At 38.2% G+C, this 20,328-nt stretch overlaps 1 long non-coding RNA gene across 1 annotated transcript; it reads right to left on the bottom strand.

Annotated features, from left to right (window-relative positions):
- Positions 1 to 220: 220 nt before the first annotated feature.
- Positions 221 to 1,948, bottom strand: LOC107782798 (uncharacterized). Its single transcript, XR_012708333.1, has 2 exons — positions 1,759 to 1,948; positions 221 to 446 (listed from the first exon to the last, which is right to left on the bottom strand). It is a non-coding gene; the product is annotated as an uncharacterized LOC107782798 (long non-coding RNA).
- Positions 1,949 to 20,328: the final 18,380 nt, after the last annotated feature.

The following is a 20,328-nucleotide window of genomic DNA, read 5'->3' as shown; positions in this document are numbered from 1 at the left end:
TCATAATTTTTATTTTATTTTTAAAAATGAAATACAATGTCAAAATTTTAACATAAGGTGATATAACTCTTCTTGAATAATCAACCCGTTAAAGCAACTTCCTAACAAAATTATATTTTACATAAATTTTAAACTATCGGGTATAAAAAAGAAAACTAATTTTCTCCTTTGTACATATATATAAGACAAAGTGTAAATTTAATATATTACAAGACTTGAGTTATTAACACATCTTAAAACAACAAAATAAGTTATCAAATTCAAGTTACAAGATTTTGGTCTTAATATCCAAATCCTCCAAATAACATACGTAAGTGTGATATATATATCATGTACAAGTCCCAAAACTATACAAAACTATGGTGCATATGCAAATGTGATCTCCATAAGCGCTCCCAAAAAGACTACTTCATAAGGCCGTCTTCAAATTTCATCCCGTATATTACCTACGATAGAAAATAACTATCGTTAAGCATAAAACGTAGTGGCTTATAAACTTTGGGTTTGAAGCCATTAGCTTCTCCAATTCCCATTTTCAGTCATAGGTAGCTCAAATGAAACATAATTTAAAACAAGCGAATCAAATATCAACCCTTAAAGTGTTTCCAAATATCAATAACAATGTTCAAGATTCAAGAGTTGAGAAAACATATACTATCAATCCAAGAAAGCTTATCAACTATCCACTTTTCGCCCAATATGTACGTCATGCCATCACACTAAGCATAATCAGATATCAAGATGGACCGAAGTCCCAAATCAAGTAGGGTCAAAATTCAATAGTCAAGAGAATCAAGAACCATATTAAAAATGACTTCCTAGTTCATACTTAACACAGACAAGTTCCATAATTTAAGACGAACTACAAATCCAAAGTCAAGATGATAAAACATCCAAATCAAGAGGCATGCTAAGATGAGTGACAAAGTCACTGCCACAAGAAGGACAAAGTCCCAACAAGAATACAAAATGATCAAACAATCCGTACGAGTGGGCGATTTAGCAAATATCTTGCAATACTTGATATAACACGAATACAATGCTATTAATTGAAGACAAGAAAAATAAAATATCAGGTTATTTTAAAATATTCCAGCAAGTAAAAAGAGTACAAAGTTTATATACAAACCTTGGTGTTTTACCACAAAATAGTTCAACCAAAATATTCCAGCAAGTAACGAGAGTACAAAGTTTATACACAAATATAAACTTCCTCAAACACTTCCCCTTAGCTTTTACAAGGATATATATACCTTAAATACATAATAAAATATCTATATAAGTTCAGTGATTTAACATGTCAAACTAAACATGATATTGGTAAAAATTACCCAAAAATGTTTGAAATAGAAATTCTGGACAGTATCACTGTCTCGTGTTGTGACTCAGATTTGAAGATGAAAAAGGACAAACTAGACTGTGTGGTCTTCTTTACAGTTGTAGATATGTGTCTTAACGTTTCAGAACATCTTGAATCATCCCCATATCCATTTTGTACAAAAAGTTATGGTAAACTTACTAACAGTAGTACAGGGAGGGTTTGTAAAACAGAAAATCTGGGCAGCATCTGCCATGTACTTCATCACCTATTTTCGGGTAGATAAAAGACAAACTAGGTTTTGGTTCCTTCATAAGAGTTATAGATCTATGAAATAGCTTTCCAGAAAGTCTTAGATCATTTAAAAGGGAGCTCTATACAAAACGATATGAAGAAAATACTAATAGCTATCTAGTGTAAAAACGGGTTTAGTAACTTACCACAAAAGAGAGGAGCAACTTGAGCTTCACCAAGAACGAATTTTGCTGGTTGGTTTAGTGAAAATTTATGGTGGTTTCCATGAAGTTTTCAGCTGATAAGAAAGAGAGAGGATTGGGGTTTTCTTTTTCTTGAAAGAATGAAAATGGGGAGATTATGGAAGACTAAGTCAATCAAAGTTATCTTTAAGAATTTTGGATAAATATGAAATAAAAATGGCTGCCCAACTACTAAATATCCTTAGATAAATACAAAAGGGTGGCAGCCCAAAAACTTAATTATAATATATTTAACAATAATTCATCAAAATAATATTCAGTGTTACACATAGCAACACCATGGAACTTCTTTGTCAATATTAACACAACCTAGAGTAAGAAATTTTCATGTATTGCAAATTTCAAGTTTAGGAAGTGCGAAGTAAAAATATCTCCTCTTTATAAAGATGCTCAATCGAAAATGCAAATATTAGTAAAAATTTGGGGTGTTACAAATACAGTGCCGATTTACAAAAATAACCTTATAATATTAAATATAATAACTCATAATAAAATGACATAACCGAAATTTTAGATATTAACCTTATAATCCTATTAGTTTTAGGACATAATACTACACGTTAGGAATCCTACATGATTACCTTTAGGAATCCTATTAGTATAATTACTTTCGAGCTGTCTAATTCATATAAAATTGAACAAGTAAATATCGTTAGTCATGTAATCCTATGACTTTTAGGATATACTTCTTAAAATTTTTTATTACTAATTTAATTTGAAAACGTATTATAATATCCTATTACTAATTTAATTTGAGAATGTATTATATTATCCAAATTCATTTAGAAAAATGAGAGCATATATCTATATCTATATTATTATAAAAGCATGAATATAATCTTGATTTACAAAAATAACCTTATAATATTAAGCATAATAACTCACAATAAAGGGACATAACCGAAATTCTAGACATTTGTAATCCTATTAGTTTTAGGACATAATACTACAAGTTCGAAATCCTACATGATTACCTTTAGGAATCCTATTAGTATAATTAATTTAGAGCATAGACATATAATACTACATGTTAGGATGTAAATCTAATACCTTTAGAAACACGTTAGGTTTCCTATTAGTATAATTACTTTCGGGATAGAGACATATTTTTAGTCATGTAATCCTATTACTTTTAGGATATACTTCTTAAAAATTTCTATTACTAATTTAATTTGAAAAAGTATTATAATGTGCTATTACTAATTTAATTTGAGAATGTATTATATTATCCAAATTCATTTAGAAAAAGGAGAGCCTATATTATTATAAAAGAATGAATACAATATTGATAGACCAAAATAGTCCTAAAATATTAAATAGAATAACTCACAGGGAAAGGACATAACTAAACTAACATATTTTTTTGGACTACAAGACCTTCTATGTTAATTTTTTAATATTTAATATTTTAAAATTTAAAAAATTTGTCCATTAAATTCTTATTAAAGATAAGTAGGAAGGTTTAATAAAATTAATTTCATAAGAATCCTCCATATCGACAGTACATTACCACTCTATAATATCCAATACTAAGAGAAAGTAAAAGTAATATTAAATGGATTGCATAAAGCGTTGAAATTGAGAAACAATATGTAATGACCCAACCAGTCATTTTGACTTTTAGAACCCCGTTCCCCTAAATAAAACATCTTGTATGTGCTTCCATTAATTTATGAATTGCGGGGATGGTGGGTTCGGGATTTGGAAGTGTTCGGGTTGAAATCGGAACACTTGGTTCCTTAAGTTGGCCTTAAAATGCTAAGTTTGACTTCGGTCAACATTTTTAGAAAACGACCCCGGAAAAGAATTTTGATGATTCCAACAGCTCCGTATGGTGATTTTGGACTTAGGAGCGTGTTCGGAATTGTTTTTGGAAGTCCGTAGTTAAATTAGGCTTGAAATGGCTAAAATAGGAATTTATGTTTGGAAGTTTGACCAGGGAGTTGACTTTTTGATATCGGAGTCAGAATCCAGTTCTGAAAATTTTCATAGCTCCGTTATATCATTTATGACTTGTATGCAAAATTTGAGGTCAATCGGACTTGATTTGATAGGTTTCGACATCGAATGTAGAAGTTGGAAAATTTAAGTTTCATTAAGCTTGAATTGGAGCATGATTCGTGATTTTAGCGTCGTTTTATGTGATTTGATGTTTCAAATAAGTTCGTATGATGTTTTAGGACTTGCTGGTATATTTGGTTGAGGTCCCGAGGGCCTCGGGTTAATTTCGGATGGTTAACGGATCAAAAGTTGAACTTAAAACAGCTGCTGCAATTTTTCTTTTCTGCTGGAAATTCAGGGCTGAAATCGAAGTCATTGTCGGCCCAGAATCGAGACCCAAGATCAAGGCCATGATCAAGGGTCATGATCGAAGGCCCATGCTCGAGGGTCATGATCGAAGGCAGGGCTCGAGGGTCACGATCGAAGGCAGGGCTCGAGGGTCACGATCGAAGGCCCGGGCTCGAGGGCCATGATCGAAGCCACGATCGAGGCCATGATCGAGGCCATGACTGAGGCGGGACCGAGGACTGCCTGGGCAGAACTATAAAGGAGGGGACTTCGTCCCATTCTCCATTTTTGACAAATTGGAGCTTGAGCAGAGGCGATTTTTGATAGAATTTCAAGGAAAGACATTGAAGTAAGTGATTCTAACTCGGTTTTGGTCAATATACATGAATATATCATTATTTTTACCATTTAATTAGTGTTTTGAGATTGAAATTTTGAAAATTTTTAGAAATCTCATAGAAATGAATTTTTGAGATTTCGGTATCGATTCAGAGTCGGATTTGAGTGAAACTGATATGGTTGGACTCGTAATTGAATGGATTGTCAAATTTCGTAACTTTCATCGGATTCCGAGATGTGGGCCCCACAAACGAATTTTTAATTAATTTTGGATTTTTATTGAAAATGTAGTATTTTCTTATGAAATTGATTCTATAATTTTTGGTGACTGTATTGAATTATTTTTGGTTAGATTCAAGCCATTCAGGGTTGGATAATCGAGAAAAGGGTCTACTAGTAGATTAAATTGGAGCAAGACGAGGTAAGTCTCTTGTCTAATCTTGTGAGGGGGAAATCACCCCATAGGTGATTAAATTAATAATTGTTGCTAATTGTGGGGGCTACGTACGCACGAGGTGACGAGAGTCCGTACGTAGCTACTATCTATGCTAAGTCCGGATAGTTTAGGACTCAAAGCATGAATTATGTGTGAAAATTGTATTCTTTATTTAATTAAATTAATGAAATATATTGTGAATTGTTAGGGAAAGATAGTAAAAGATGGGAATCTCATATACTTAATTTTATATTTAAATTAGTTAATTGTTAAAAGGAATCGTTCATCCTCTCGAATTAATCTTATAATAAATACACTCTCATTCCGGAGGTACATAAGAAAATGTCCTCCTTTCTTGTGGAGCGGACCGAACGTGTGATGACCCAAAAGGTCATCTTATATTTTAGAACTTGATTCTGCGCTCTTAAGGCTTAAAAAATCTCATTTTTTCCATCCTTAATTTGCGTGCGCAGTCCGGGCGTGTTTCCGAAAAGCTTTTATGTTAAAAATTGATGAAAATAAGAATTTTTGCCTTAAAACTTCAGTTGAGTTGACTTCGGTCAATATTTTTGGTAAACGGGCCCAGATCTGTATTTTGACGGTCCCGGTAGGTTCGTATCGAATTATGGGACCTGGGCGTATGCTCGGAATTGAATTCGGAGGTCCCTAGCTCGAGTTATGAATTTTTGATGAAAATTAAAACTCTGAAAGTTTAATTATTTTTAAGAATTGGTTGATGTTTGGCCTTGTTGATGCCGGGTCCGTATTATGGTTCCGGAGCCCGGTATAGGTTCAATATAATATTTATGACTTATCTGTGGAATTTGGTGAGAAACGAAGTTGGTTTGACGTGATTCGGACGTACGGTTGTGAAGATAGAAATTTTAAAATGTTCTTGAGAATATCATTTGATTTGGTGCTAAATTCGTAGTTTTAGGTGTTATTTTGGCGATTTGATCGCGCGAGCAAGTCCGTATGATATTTTTAGACTTGTGTGCATGTTTGGTTTGGAGCCCCGAGGGCTCGGGTGAGTTTCGGATAGGCTACGGGATATTTTAGACTTAGAAAATCTGGCGTGTCTATGTTGTATCTGGTATCTGATATGTTGTGCTTCACGATCGCGTAGTCTCTCCCGCGATCGCGAAAGGGAACCTGTGCCGGGGAGGGTTTTACTCTATGCGAACGCGAGACCATGGTCGCGAACGCGGAGCATTGGGGGGAGTTGCTCTACGTGAATGCGACCCGTCGAACGCGAACACACAGATTTAGTTAGGCGGGGCAGGGGACCTGGGAAACGCTATGCGAACGCGAGCCCTGTCCCGCGAACGCAAAGGTAAGGCGGGCTAAACCTTTGCGAACGCGTAAAGCCTCCCGCGATCGCATAAGTCCTTAGGAGGTTGCTCTTCGCGAACGCGACAGTGTTCATGCGATTGCGATGAACACTGTCGCCCAGCACTTAAAACAGAATCAAACACGGGATTAAGCCATTTTTCAAACTTTTCATAAAACAAGCGGGCTAGAGGAGATTTTCAAGAGATAATTTCTTCCCCAAAGTGTTGGTAAGTGATTCTAAACCATTTTCTTTCAATTACCCATTTCATTTCATAAAATTTCAACCTAAAATCTAGAGTTTTCATGGTAGAATTAGGGGTTTGGGTAGAAACTAGGAATTTTGGAAATTTGAGAATTTAGACCTCAATTTGAGGTCGGATTCCAAAACTAATTATATATCCTGGCTCGGGGGTGAATGGGTAAATGGATTTTTGTCGGAACCTCGGGTTTTGACCAAGCGGGCCCGGGGTCGATTTTTGACTTTTTGGAGAAAAATTTGGGAAATTTAATTTATGCAATATAATTGATTTCTTTAGCAATATTTGATATTATTGAGTCATTTATGAAGAGATATGAGTGGTTTGGAGGTGAAGTGTAGAGGAAAAGCTATGATTTAGAATTAAGTGGCCTTCGGAGCAAGGTAAGTGTTGTGTCTAACCCTGACTTGAGGGAATTAGGAACCTCAGATTATTTGCTATGTGAAATTCATGTGAGCGGCGTATATGTGAGGTGACGAGTACTTATGCGCCACCAATTTACGTGCTTTACCTATTTTCTTCCGTTTTTCTTATATTATCTCTTTCCTATGCCAAATTGTTACGTGTTTAGACTAGTGTTGTTAATTTATCGTTCTTGTCATGTTTACGGATTCTCTAGTGATAATTGAGTAATTATTTAAAAGTTGAGATTGATATTGTAGAGTCAAATGTTGAAGTAAGGCTTGTACTTGTTATTCTATCTCTCTGTTGTTATTCATGCATTGCATTATGGTAAGGGAGAGTGTTAATGCACGAATGGTGATGCCGTGCCATATTGTGAGTGTTAATGCACGAAGGGTTATGCCGTACCATATTGTGAGTGTAAAATCACGAAGGGTGATACCGTGCCGTGATATGAGAGTTAATGCACGAAGGGTGATGCCGTGCCATTTTTATTGATTTTATGGTGAGATTGAGAGTAAAAGCACGAAGGGTGATGCCGTGCATTTTTCCTTTACTGTATTCACTATACCTATTGATCCATGGTATTGACTGTTCCAGTTATCATTCTGCTGTAGTTCTTTATCTCGTATTTCTCCTCAGCATGTTTCCCCCTCCCTATATTTACTGTCTAGCTCTTCATTACTGTTATTCGTATATACACTGTTAAATTATACATGTTGATTTGTAGGTGCCTTGCCTTAGCCTCGTCACTACTTCGTCGTGGTTAGGCTCGACACTTACCAGCACATGGGGTCAGTTGTACTGATACTGCACTCTGCACTTTCCGTGCAGATTTTGGTACCGGCTTAGGTTGATCGAGATTTTAGCTGTTGGACCCGCTATTCAGAGACTCAAGGTAGATATGTCGGCATTCACAGACCTTGGAGTCTCCGTCTATCTTTTCTGTTTTACTGTTTCTCTCATTCAAACAGTTGTATTTCTCTCGGACTATTATTTGTAGTGAATTCTAGAATGCTCGTGAATTGTGACTCCAGATCCGGGTGGTAGTAATTTAATGTAGTTTTTATATTATTCTGCACTTACTATATTTCATCTTAGCTAATTGTTGTTATTTACTGAATGGAATAAGAATTGGCTTAATGATTCTCTAACGTTGGCTTGCCTAGCAAGTGAAATGTTAGGCGCCATCACGGTCCCGACGGTGGGAATTCCGGGTCGTGACAGAATGCCTCGGTAGTATATGTAACGACCCGACCGGTCATTTTGTGCTCTAGCACATCGTTCGGCGATTTGAGGCCATGAGCAGCTTCACTTCAGGTATTATGACTTGTACGCGTGGTCGGGATTAAATTTCGGGAAGTTCAGAGTTGAATTGGAAAGAAATTTCTCATTTCGAAAGCTTTAAGTTGGAAGAATTGACTAAGATTGGATTTTAGAGTAAACGTCCTCGGAATCGGGATTTGAAGGTTCCAGCAAGTTCGTATGATAATTTTGGACTTGGGCATATGTCCGGGTCGAATTTTGGATGACCCAGGAGCGTTTCGTCACCTATTGTGGAAGTTAGCACTTTAGAAAAAGTTCATGAATTTAGGGTGGAGGTGAATTTTATGTTATCGATGTCCGTTTGGGATTCTGAGTCTGGGAATGGCTTCGTATGGTGATTCTGGTGTTGGGAGCTTGTCCGGAAGTAGATTCGGAGGTCCATAGGTCATTTTGGAGTCATTTGGCTAAAGTTAAAAATTTGAAGGTTTTTGAGAAGTTTGACCGGGAGTGGACTTTTTGATATCGGGGTCGGATTCCGATTTCGGAAGTTTGAGTAGGTCCGTAATGTCAAATACGACTTGTGTACAAAAGTTGAGGTCAATCGGACGTAATTTGATAGGTTTCGACATCGAATGTAGAGGTTTGAAGTTCTAGAGTTCATAAAGCTTGAGTTGAGTGCGATTCATGATTTCGACGTTGTTGGATGTGATTTGAAGGCTCGACTAAGTTTGTAATGTGTTTTGGAACTGGTTGGTGTGATTGGATGGGGTCTCGGGGGCCCCGGGTGGATTTCGGGTGATTAACGGATCGAATTTGGAATTTGAAGAAGAGTTGAGGCAGCTGATATCTGGTATACCCACAACAGCGAGGTTTTGGCCGCAGGTGCGGAGGGCATAGAAGCGACATTTGGAGTCGCAGATGCAGAGCAGACCGGCCAGGTGAAGGACCGCAGGTGCGTAGCTTTTCGCCGCATCTGCGCAAGCGCGGAAGCGAAAAAATCTATTTAGTTATTCTATTTAGTTAGAACTTGATTCTGCACTCTTAAGGCTTAAAAAATCTCATTTTTGCCATCCTTAATTTGCGTGCGCAGTCCGGGCGTGTTTCCGAAAAGCTTTTATGTTGAAAATTGATGAAAATAAGAATTTTTGCCTTAAAACTTCAGTTGAGTTGACTTCGGTCAATATTTTTGGTAAACGGGCCCGGATCCGTATTTTGACGGTCCCGGTAGGTTCGTATCGAATTATGGGACCTGGGCGTATGCTCGGAATCGAATTCGGAGGTCCCTAGCTCGAGTTATGAATTTTTGATGAAAATTAAAACTTTGAAAATTTAATTATTTTTTAGAATTGGTTGATGTTTGGCCTTGTAGATGCCGGGTCCGTATTATGGTTTCGGAGCCCGGTATAGGTTCAATATAATATTTATGACTTATCTGTGGAATTTGGTGAGAAACGAAGTTGGTTTGACGTGATTCGGACGTCCGGTTGTGAAGATAGAAATTTTAAAGTGTTCTTGAGAATTTCATTTGATTTAGTGCTAAATTCGTAGTTTTATGTGTTATTTTGGCGATTTGATCGCGCGAGCAAGTCCGTATGATATTTTTAGACTTGTTTGCATGTTTGGTTTGGAGCCCCGAGGGCTCGGGTGAGTTTCGGATAGGCTACGGGATGTTTTAGACTTAGAAAATCTGGTGTGTCTATATTGTATCTGGTATCTGATATGTTGTGCTTCACGATCGCGTAGTCTCTCCCGCGATCGCGAAAGGGAACCTGTGCCGGGGAGGGTTTTACTCTATGCAAACGCGAGACCATGGTCGCGAACGCGGAGCATTGGGGGGAGTTGCTCTACGTGAATGCGACCCGTCGAACGCGAACACATAGATTTAGTTAGGCGGGGCAGGGGACCTGGGAAACGCTATGCGAACGCGAGCCCTGTCCCGCGAACGCGAAGGTAAGGCGGGCTAAACCTTTGCGAACGCGTAAAGCCTCCCGCGATCGCGTAAGTCCTTAGGAGGTTGCTCTTCGCGAACGCGACAGTGTTCACGCGATCGCGATGAACACTGTCGCCCAGCACTTAAAACAGAATCAAACACGGGATTAAGCCATTTTTCAAACTTTTCATAAAACAAGCGGGCTAGAGGAGATTTTCAAGAGATAATTTCTTCCCCAAAGTGTTGGTAAGTGATTCTAAACCATTTTCTTTCAATTACCCATTTCATTTCATAAAATTTCAACCTAAAATCTACAGTTTTCATGGTAGAATTAGGGGTTTGGGTAGAAACTAGGGATTTCGGAAATTTGGGAATTTAGACCTCAATTTGAGGTCGGATTCCAAAACTAATTATATATCCGGGCTCGGGGGTGAATGGGTAAATGGATTTTTGTCGGAACCTCGGGTTTTGACCAAGCGGGCCCGGGGTTGATTTTTGACTTTTTGGCGGAAAATTTGGGAAATTTAATTTATGCAATATAATTGATTTCTTTAGAAATATTTGATATTATTGAGTCATTTATGAAGAGATATGAGTGGTTTGGAGGTGAAGTCTAGAGGAAAAGCTATGATTTAGAATTAAGTGGCCTTCGGAGCAAGGTAAGTGTTGTGTCTAACCCTGACTTGAGGGAATTAGGAACCTCAGATTATTTGCTATGTGAAATTCATGTGAGCAGCGTATATGTGAGGTGACGAGTACTTATGCGCCACCAATTTACGTGCTTTACCTATTTTCTTCCGTTTTTCTTATATTATCTCTTTCCTTTGCCAAATTGTTACGTGTTTAGACTAGTGTTGTTAATTTATCGTTCTTGTCATGTTTACGGATTCTCTAGTGATAATTGAGTAATTATTTAAAAGTTGAGATTGATATTGTAGAGTCAAATGTTGAAGTAAGGCTTGTACTTGTTATTCTATCTCCTCTGTTGTTATTCATGCATTGCATTATGGTAAGGGAGAGTGTTAATGCACGAATGGTGATGCCGTGCCATATTGTGAGTGTTAATGCACGAAGGGTGATACTGTGCTATATTGTGAGTGTAAAATCACGAAGGGTGATGCCGTGCCGTGATATGAGAGTTAATGCACGAAGGGTGATGCCGTGCCATTTTTATTGATTTTATGGTGAGATTGAGAGTAAAAGCACGAAGGCTGATGCCGTGCATTTTTCCTTTACTGTATTCACTATACCTATTGATCCATGGTATTGACTGTTCCAGTTATCATTCTGCTGTAGTTCTTTATCTGGTATTTCTCCTCAGCATGTTTCCCCCTCCCGATATTTCCTGTCTAGCTCTTCATTACTGTTATTCGTATATAAACTGTTAAATTATACATGTTGATTTTTAGGTGCCTTGCCTTAGCCTCGTCACTACTTTGTGGTGGTTAGGCTCGACACTTACCAGCACATGGGGTCAGTTGTACTGATACTGCACTCTGCACTTTCCGTGCAGATTTTGGTACCGGCTTAGGTTGATCGAGATTTTAGCTGTTGGACCCGCTATTCAGAGACTCAAGGTAGATATGTCGGCATTCACAGACCTTGGAGTCTCCGTCTATCTTTTCTGTTTTACTGTTTCTCTCATTCAAACAGTTGTATTTCTCTCAAACTATTATTTGTAGTGAATTCTAGAATGCTCGTGAATTGTGACTCCAGATCCGGGTGGTAGTAATTTAATGTAGTTTTTATATTATTCTGCACTTACTATATTTCATCTTAGCTAATTGTTGTTATTTACTGAATGGAATAAGAATTGGCTTAATGATTCTCTAACGTTGGCTTGCCTAGCAAGTGAAATGTTAGGCGCCATCACGGTCCCGACGGTGGGAATTCCGGGTCGTGACAGAATGCCTCGGTAGTATATGTAACGACCCGACCGGTCATTTTGTGCTCTAGCACATCGTTTGGCGATTTGAGGCCATGAGCAGCTTCACTTCAGGTATTATGACTTGTACGCGTGGTCGGGATTAAATTTCGGGAAGTTCAGAGTTGAATTGGAAAGAAATTTCTCATTTCGAAAGCTTTAAGTTGGAAGAATTGACTAAGATTGGATTTTAGAGTAAACGGCCTCGGAATCGGGATTTGAAGGTTCTAGCAAGTTCGTATGATAATTTTGGACTTGGGCATATGTCCGGGTCGAATTTTGGATGACCCGGGAGCGTTTCGGCACCTACTGTGGAAGTTAGCACTTTAGAAAAAGTTCATGAATTTAGGGTGGAGGTGAATTTTATGTTATCGATGTCCGTTTGGGATTCCGAGTCTGGGAATGGCTTCGTATGGTGATTCTGGTGTTGGGAGCGCGTCCGGAAGTAGATTCGGAGGTCCGTAGGTCATTTTGGAGTCATTTGGCTAAAGTTAAAAATTTGAAGGTTTTTGAGAAGTTTGACCGGGAGTGGACTTTTTGATATCGGGGTCGGATTCCGATTTCGAAAGTTTGAGTAGGTCCGTAATGTCAAATACGACTTGTGTACAAAAGTTGAGGTCAATCGGACGTAATTTGATAGGTTTCGACATCGAATGTAGAGGTTTGAAGTTCTAGAGTTCATAAAGCTTGAGTTGAGTGCGATTCATGATTTCAACATTGTTGGATGTGATTTGAAGGCTCGACTAAGTTTGTAATGTGTTTTGGAACTGGTTGGTGTGATTGGATGGGGTCTCGGGGGCCCCGGGTGGATTTCGGGTGATTAACGGATCGAATTTGGAATTTGAAGAAGAGTTGAGGCAGCTGATATCTGGTATACCCGCAACATCGAGGTTTTGGCCGCAGGTGCGGAGGGCGTAGAAGCGACATTTGGAGTCGCAGATGCAGAGCAGACCGGCCAGTGAAGGACCGCAGGTGCGGAGCTTTTCGCCGCATCTGCGCAAGCGCGGAAGCGAAAAATGCCTCGCAGGAGCGGAAGAAGGCGTAAAAGCGGAAGGTGTCTCACACCTGCGAAGCCGCAAGTGCGGCTACTTGACCGCAGGTGCGAACGTCGGGGCTGGGCAGTGTGTTCTTTAAAAATGAGGGCTTGGCTCATTTTCACCCCATTTTCTCCATGAGATACGGTCTTGAAGTGAGTTTGGAGCTCATTCTTCGTCATCAATGCCAAGGTAAGTGATTCCCACTTATTATAAGTTAAATACATGGTTTGTATAAGGATCTAAACATGGAAATTAGTATAAATTGTGGGGGTTTTGGTAGAAGACCTAGAATTTGGTATTTTTGGATTTTGACCACGAAATTGGGCATAGAGTTGAGAATAAACTATATATTTGAGTTCGTGAGGTTATGGGTAAAAGTTTATCTTCGAAAAGTTTTGGAATCTGGGCACGTGGGCCCGATGGTAATTTTTATCGACTTTTCGATCGGGGTTAGAAATTGGATTATATTGAGTATTTGAGTATATATTAATGGGTTTGCATAATTTGGAGCGTTGTGCATCGATTCAAGTTGTTTGAAGGGCTCGGAAGCCGGTTATGGAACTTCGGAGCGAGGTAAGTCTCCTTTCTAATATTGTAAGAGGGAATTAACCCCATAGGTGAATTAAATAAATGTTTGTACCTAATTGTAGGGGCTACGTACGTACGAGGTGATGAGAGCCAGTACGTAGCTACTATTATGCTATTGTCCGGGTAGCTTAGGACCCGCATCATGCTATACTTGGAATGTTTGTGCCCTTACTTGCTAATATAATCACTTAGTAATGATAGAAATTGATAAAAGAATTGTATAAGGTTAAATTCACTTACTTGAAGGTTTGTATGAGATACTTGACTGTAAATGAGAAACTTGTGTTTTCTTAAAAATAATTGTTATTTGTGGATCGGGCCGCCTCGGTAGTAAATAGATGCATCTATAGTTCGCGCTATTCGACCCTCTGGCAGTGCACAATTTAAATATTTTTTGGATCGGGTCGTACGACCTCGGCATGATTTGCGCATGCTTGTATTGCTTGCTTTGAAATTTATTAATAATGATATTGCCTTCTCGGCCTGAGTTAAATTGTTAAATAATGGGAGATAAATTTGGAAATTTCTTAAGTATAAAAGAACTGCTTACTTACTTCAAAATATTATGCTTGCAACCGTTCATATAATCCATACTTAATTATATCATTGATATCCTATTTATATCCCATAGTAAGTGTCGAAGTCGACCCCTCGTTACTACTTTTTCGGGGTTAGGTGGGATACTTACTGGGTATGCATTGATTTACGTACTCATACTACACTTGTTGCACATTTTTGTGCAGATACACATATGTTTAGCGGCCTTGTGGGCGTAGAGGCGCGATTATGGTGGGGACTTAGGTGAGCTTCATTCTATACAACGCACCGCAACCAGCAGAGTCTCCTTCAGAGTATTGTATTTTCTTTCCTGTCCAAATTTGTATTCCAGACAATTATTGTATTTTATTTTAAATTTCTAGAAAAGGCTCATGCACTTGTGACGCCGGGTTCTGGGATGATTATGGGATGTTCAGTATTGAAATTGGAAAACATTGTTATTTATTCTGTAAGTTCATCTTTTACTAGATAAACTGAAGTAAATTTATGAAAAATATTAAAATGAGAATTTAATTAACTATTTAGTGTTGGCTTGCCTGACTGTGGTGTACGGCACCATCACGACCTTTAACGGATTTTGGGTCGTGACAACATGGTATCAGAGCACTAGGTTCACTTAGGTCTCAAGAGTCATGAGCGAGTCTAGTAGAGTCTTGCGGATCGGTATAGAGACGTCTGTACTTATCTTCGAGAGGCTACATGGCTGTTAGGAGCACTTCCCTTCTTGATTCTTATCGTGCGATTTGATTCCTTTGAGGCTTATGCCTTCATTTCCTTCCCATTCCATCTTATGTGACGTGGAGCGCTTACTATCGATCGAGTTGAGGAATTGTAATGGTACTACAGATGTGGTGTGGGATGTTTCTCCCTGCATAGTTGATTGGGCTATTGTCGTCACCTTGTGGAAGGATATTCTGTCATTTCAGCCCAGTAGCTGTACTTCTGAGAGCTTTGAGGCTATGCACAGGTTGTTATGATGCTCATGAGTTATTATTGCACATTATTGATGTGATGGTAGGATTCTTGCCTACGTCTCGGGGCAGTGAATGACTTGAAAGGAAGTTTACTCAGTGCATGATTCAGATTCGGTATTTTACTTCCGACAAAGGAAAGGCAATCGAATTAAGAATGTTCAGACTTGGGTTGATGGAGTAGCGGTACTCGATATTTTCGAGCGTGGTAGAGTCTTTGCCTGTGATGTGGCGTCATCGTCCTCGATTGGTTATGATGTGTAAAGTTTGCCGGTGTTATGGTTTCCTTCAATTCGCCATGGGGCAGGATATTATAAATGGTGCCGAGAAAGCGACTGTCAGAGGTCACAGTGTGCAGTGGTTCAGGATCTAATCGGCATTCCCGATATTGATGGCTCGAGAAAGATGATTTCCGGAAGGGTTTAAAGTTAGTAGCGATCTATCGGTTCAGCTGCTACAGAGGTAGATTTTGATTTAAGGCAACAACTGGGCAGTGAAGGATGAGGAAAGACATGTGGGGGGTGTCTTGTGGTGGTTAAGTTCCTAGAAGGCCAAGTGGGAGAAACAGAAGTCGAGTAGTTTCTTAAAGGAGAGGGTTTGACCAAAGTGGGAGAGTGGCAAGGTAGCATATGGGTTACCGGGTAGGATAGCTACACGTCTTGAGGAAGGTTTGGAGTGATTGGGATTCATGGTGGACAGTGACTAGGTCTACGGGCTTAATTTAGAATATCGGCTGCTATATTGAGGAAGATTGGGTGTGACAGGAGGGGGGTAGCTTAATATGAAAAAGTGTTGATACCCAATTTTTTCCTCAGATTTTTAAAAATACATATATACTTTCAAAATAGCATATTTGCATCATCATTTAGTTTACAATCCTATACAAGCATTTTTTCATAATTTTTCATAATTTTTAGAGCTTTAAATTAATTGTCTTATATTTTTATTATATAAATATCAAGTAATTATCCTATAAATTATTTTGTGATGACCTAATTACCCAAAATTATTATTTTCACCCATAATAAATGTTTCAAACATTTCTATTCTATTTTTTATAATTGCATTAGCATTTTTAAGCTATTTATCTAATTTTGCAATAATGGCCTATATTCTACAAATAATTGCGTTTATTATGTTATTTATGCCGAAGTATCATTTTTATATTTTTATAATATTGAGTTATTATTTTCAGTCATATTATTTCACAAGTAGCATTTTATTATCTATTAGTTATTTTATAAATTATTTTTAAAATAATTATTGTGTATTTAATAGTTGGCCCAAAACAGGCCAATTTTCGGACCTACAACTACCCAGACCTCAGCCCAATTACCCCAGACCCTAGCCCATTTACCCAGTCCCAACACAAATAACCTACTAACCCCAACCCGGTCGGTACTCGCTTTACACGACCCGCCCCAGCTTTTAATCCTGGCCGTTGATCTCTCAAGATCAACGGCCCACAATTAAACCCTCTCTTTAACTAACCTAACTCCTAACCCTAACCCCCATTCACCCTTTGCCCGCTGCCTCTGTATCCTCCCATCTCCCTTCTCCTTCCTTCAGAAACCCTAGCCGCCTCCCTCATCTTCTCCAAATCGGAGTAAATCATGGACTCCCTCTGTGATTTACTTACCTTTTATGTGTTACCTCGTTATTGTCTGCAAGATTATGATGTTATATGGTACTTGCCCAATTTTGGCAAGTACCAGTACCCAAACGGGATTCCACCGCCTTCAATCTATGAGATTTAGATGATATTTCGTCTATATGCACTCTATATGGTCCGATTCAGCGAGATCTTCGACCATCTATGCTTCCTTTCGAACTAGGGTTTGAATATTTTCCTTGTTCCTTACTGATTCTTGACTGATACTTTTTCTTTTCCGTGTTTGACTATTCTTTTCCTTATTTTTGTTTAATCTGCCATGTTTCCCTATTTTCTACTTTATTTTTGCCCTAAATCTGACTTTAAATGATTTTTGGTATGATATTTTCCTTATTCTCTGTTTAATCTTCTGTATTCCTTTACTTTTAGTATTATTTGCGTGATAATTGTTATTTTCTGTTGATTTACTGAACCCCTTTATTTCACGCCCTAAAAATTAATTCTAATTGATTCTAGTATATCTTTCCTTATTTGTGTTTGACTAATTTGTTTTCCATGTTTACTTGGTTGATTTCTACACTATATAAACCCCTCTCATGAAACCCCTTAGGAGAGAGATTTTTGAACCCTAATTTCGGCTACTGTTTTCACTACTTTCTCCTCACTCACTGTTACCCTAAAACACTATGAAATTATTAAATAACCTCCTCTGGTGCAAGCACTGCTCGAAGCTCATTTTCGAGGCTCTTGCGAACTCTGAAGCATCGGGGATTTTGGGTTTTTGCTATTACACTCTGCACTCTTTTAATTCTGCTACTGTTAATGTTTTCATAATGTTTGCTTCCTTCCCTTCTGTCTGCATATGTATCTGAATTTTGGTTCAACTATGATGGTGTTTAACTTGATGTCATTCTGTGTTAATTGACGCATGAGAGTAGTGTACTGTTCATGTCATGACTCACTATGATTTGCTCTCTTCAATTCCCTATCTCCTAAGACTAGTTCTGCATCCTGTAACATCTTTACATGTTAATTTTGAACTTCAATATTGTGGTTGTATATTGTTTCTGCCTATTGTATTTAGATAATGCCCTAAATTTTACTTGAATGAACTTTTACTAAGTCTTGTGTATGTTGGAGTGCTTTTTGTAATACTGCCCAAAAATCTATTTTAAATTTGTATCTTTCTACCCTGATTTTCTAAAGGCAAACATTCTATTTCAACTGACTAGGACCTTGCTCCTAGGTTAATATGCTTTTTCAGTATGCCTTGGTTCACTTGCTACTTTCTCCTTTATGTGATAATCAATATATGTATACCTCCATTATATCTAAGTATTGATATGGCCTTAGGTTAGACTTGACTTAATTTAGGCCCTTAAATGTCAACTAGTGCAATCTAGGTATGTTTGCAAACTTGTTTTCTTTTTCCTATGATGTTTGTCTATGTGATGCTTTGCTACTGAATTTTGCTGGTCTACCTGACCAGTTATGCTATACGATCACTCTGGGAATTTCTGTCCATTCTCTTTACTTGTTGCTTTGGTATTCTGAATTCCTATTCTTAGCCGGTTGAAAGCCAAGGCTACTTAGGTTCTCTGTTGGCCTCCCTAGTGCGAGCACTGCTCAGGGTCCAATTGAGGCCCTTGTGAACTCTGACGCACTAGGGGATCGACCCTAGTCACTCCTCTTAACCTCCAAACTATCCCTAATGCTCTACTTCCCTATCATGTACTGTATTTTATGTTGGTTGCTCCAAGTGATGCAATATTTGGTGTCATGGCTCATTGAAAGAGCTCTGAACTCCCCTATGGACCTGTGATCGTGTGGTTCTTTGTTGAAGGTCTAAGTTTGCTATGCCAGAAGTTTTGAAGGCCCAGTAAGGCTAGGTATTTAGTTATTCTATTTGGGCCTGCTATAGGCCTGTCTATTGCCATGTAATATTACTACTTTATTGTTAATTTGGGTATGTAATAATAATCTTTGTATAAACGATTGGGGTGTTAGTAAAAGGGGATAGGGTAGATTCTAATATTAACGTATGATGGGTAGAAAACATGTCTATAGGATTGAATGATGCTTTGCCTTATGTTGTTCATTCTCTATGTGCACTGTAGAAAGCATGCCATTAGGGAAACACACACACTTGCACTACTTGTTTATTAGTAAAGCCTGAACTCAAATGTCTCAATATCTTTGTAGCTATATGTTGATTAGAGAACCTGCCCATAGGAAATATTGTTGAATTTCCTGTTAATTCGCATTACTAGAGATCATGCCTATAGGACTCTAATCATATCATTTGTTACGGTATTGCATATTTCACCTAGAGAAATCTGCCTATAAGGTCTAACAATAAACTCAGACTCCTCAATTGTTAATCGTTAGAAATCCTGCCTATAGGACGCCACTGCTCGCCTTAATAACTGGTAATGAAGCCCTTTAAACACTGTTCATCACTCACTTAGGACATTATCAAGTGTATGAGTAATTCTGAATTTCCACTCCCTCTATCACATAACTCACCTAGGCGCAACAATTATAGGGCTAGTAATTGAGGAATTTGCCTTCTCAATAACCAGTGTGTAATAACCTATGCAATCCTGTCTATGAATCTCGCTGGTTCCTGAATCTGCTGGCGTGACTTGATGCATGTCACCTAGAAATCATGCCTATAGGGAGTTAAGTTCTTTAATTCTGAATTGCCTAACATGAAAAACCTGTTTCACATGCATTTGTTGTTTAAGTGTGGAGACAAACTTGAGCCTTAAATTTCCATATATGAAGTCCAATGTGTTTTTGTATGTCGCTTAGTTTTAACATTTCTGAGCAGCCTAAGTGAGGTCTAGAACCACCCAAAATAGAGGTCCAATACCTCCTGGACCATAGGTATGGGACGAGTAGTGCACGCATCAGGTACGACTTATAATTGAATTAGTGCGCTTTAGGTAACAACTTTAACATAGTAATCGGGTAGCAGGAGATGATAGTCTGTGCCCGCTGAATAATATGAGTAACACCCCATCTTGAGGGAGTTACGAAGTATTATTTATGTTGCACGGGGTGATCCTTTAGGCTAAAAAACTTAGGACCCCTCATTTTACTCCTATTTATCTTTGAATCAAGTGTTTATTCAAAGTTTTTTGATAATAAAACCATGTTGTAATAAGGTTCTTTGACTTCTGAATTCCCTTTGTTTATTTGATCACCTAGCATAATCGTAATCGACATAATCTTAAGTTCGGCTGGGACCCACAGTTGTGGACCTCGAGGAGTGCCTAACACCTTCTCTTTGAGGTAACTTGAGCCCTTACCCAATCTTTGGTGGCGTTGACTAGTCAAACAGAGTTATCTGCATAATAGGTGCCCTAATGCACCTTAAAAAATCATTAGGTGGCGACTCTTCTCCTTTAGTACTCTATCTCCCATTCTAAAAAGGAGTTTTCACAACGTCGAAGCCCGCTTTTCGCGAGAAGAAAAAAAAATGGGGTGCGACAGCATGGCGACTCCGCTGGGGATTTACACTTAGGCTCTTACCATAATGAACTTGGCTTATGTGGATTAGTTTTCTT

Source organism: Nicotiana tabacum, chromosome 4 (assembly GCF_000715075.1).
Source record: "Nicotiana tabacum cultivar K326 chromosome 4, ASM71507v2, whole genome shotgun sequence".
In the NCBI taxonomy this organism is placed as follows: Eukaryota; Viridiplantae; Streptophyta; class Magnoliopsida; order Solanales; family Solanaceae; genus Nicotiana; species Nicotiana tabacum.
Note: the sequence above shows the minus strand (reverse complement) of the source record. Positions and strands in the feature narration are given on the sequence as shown.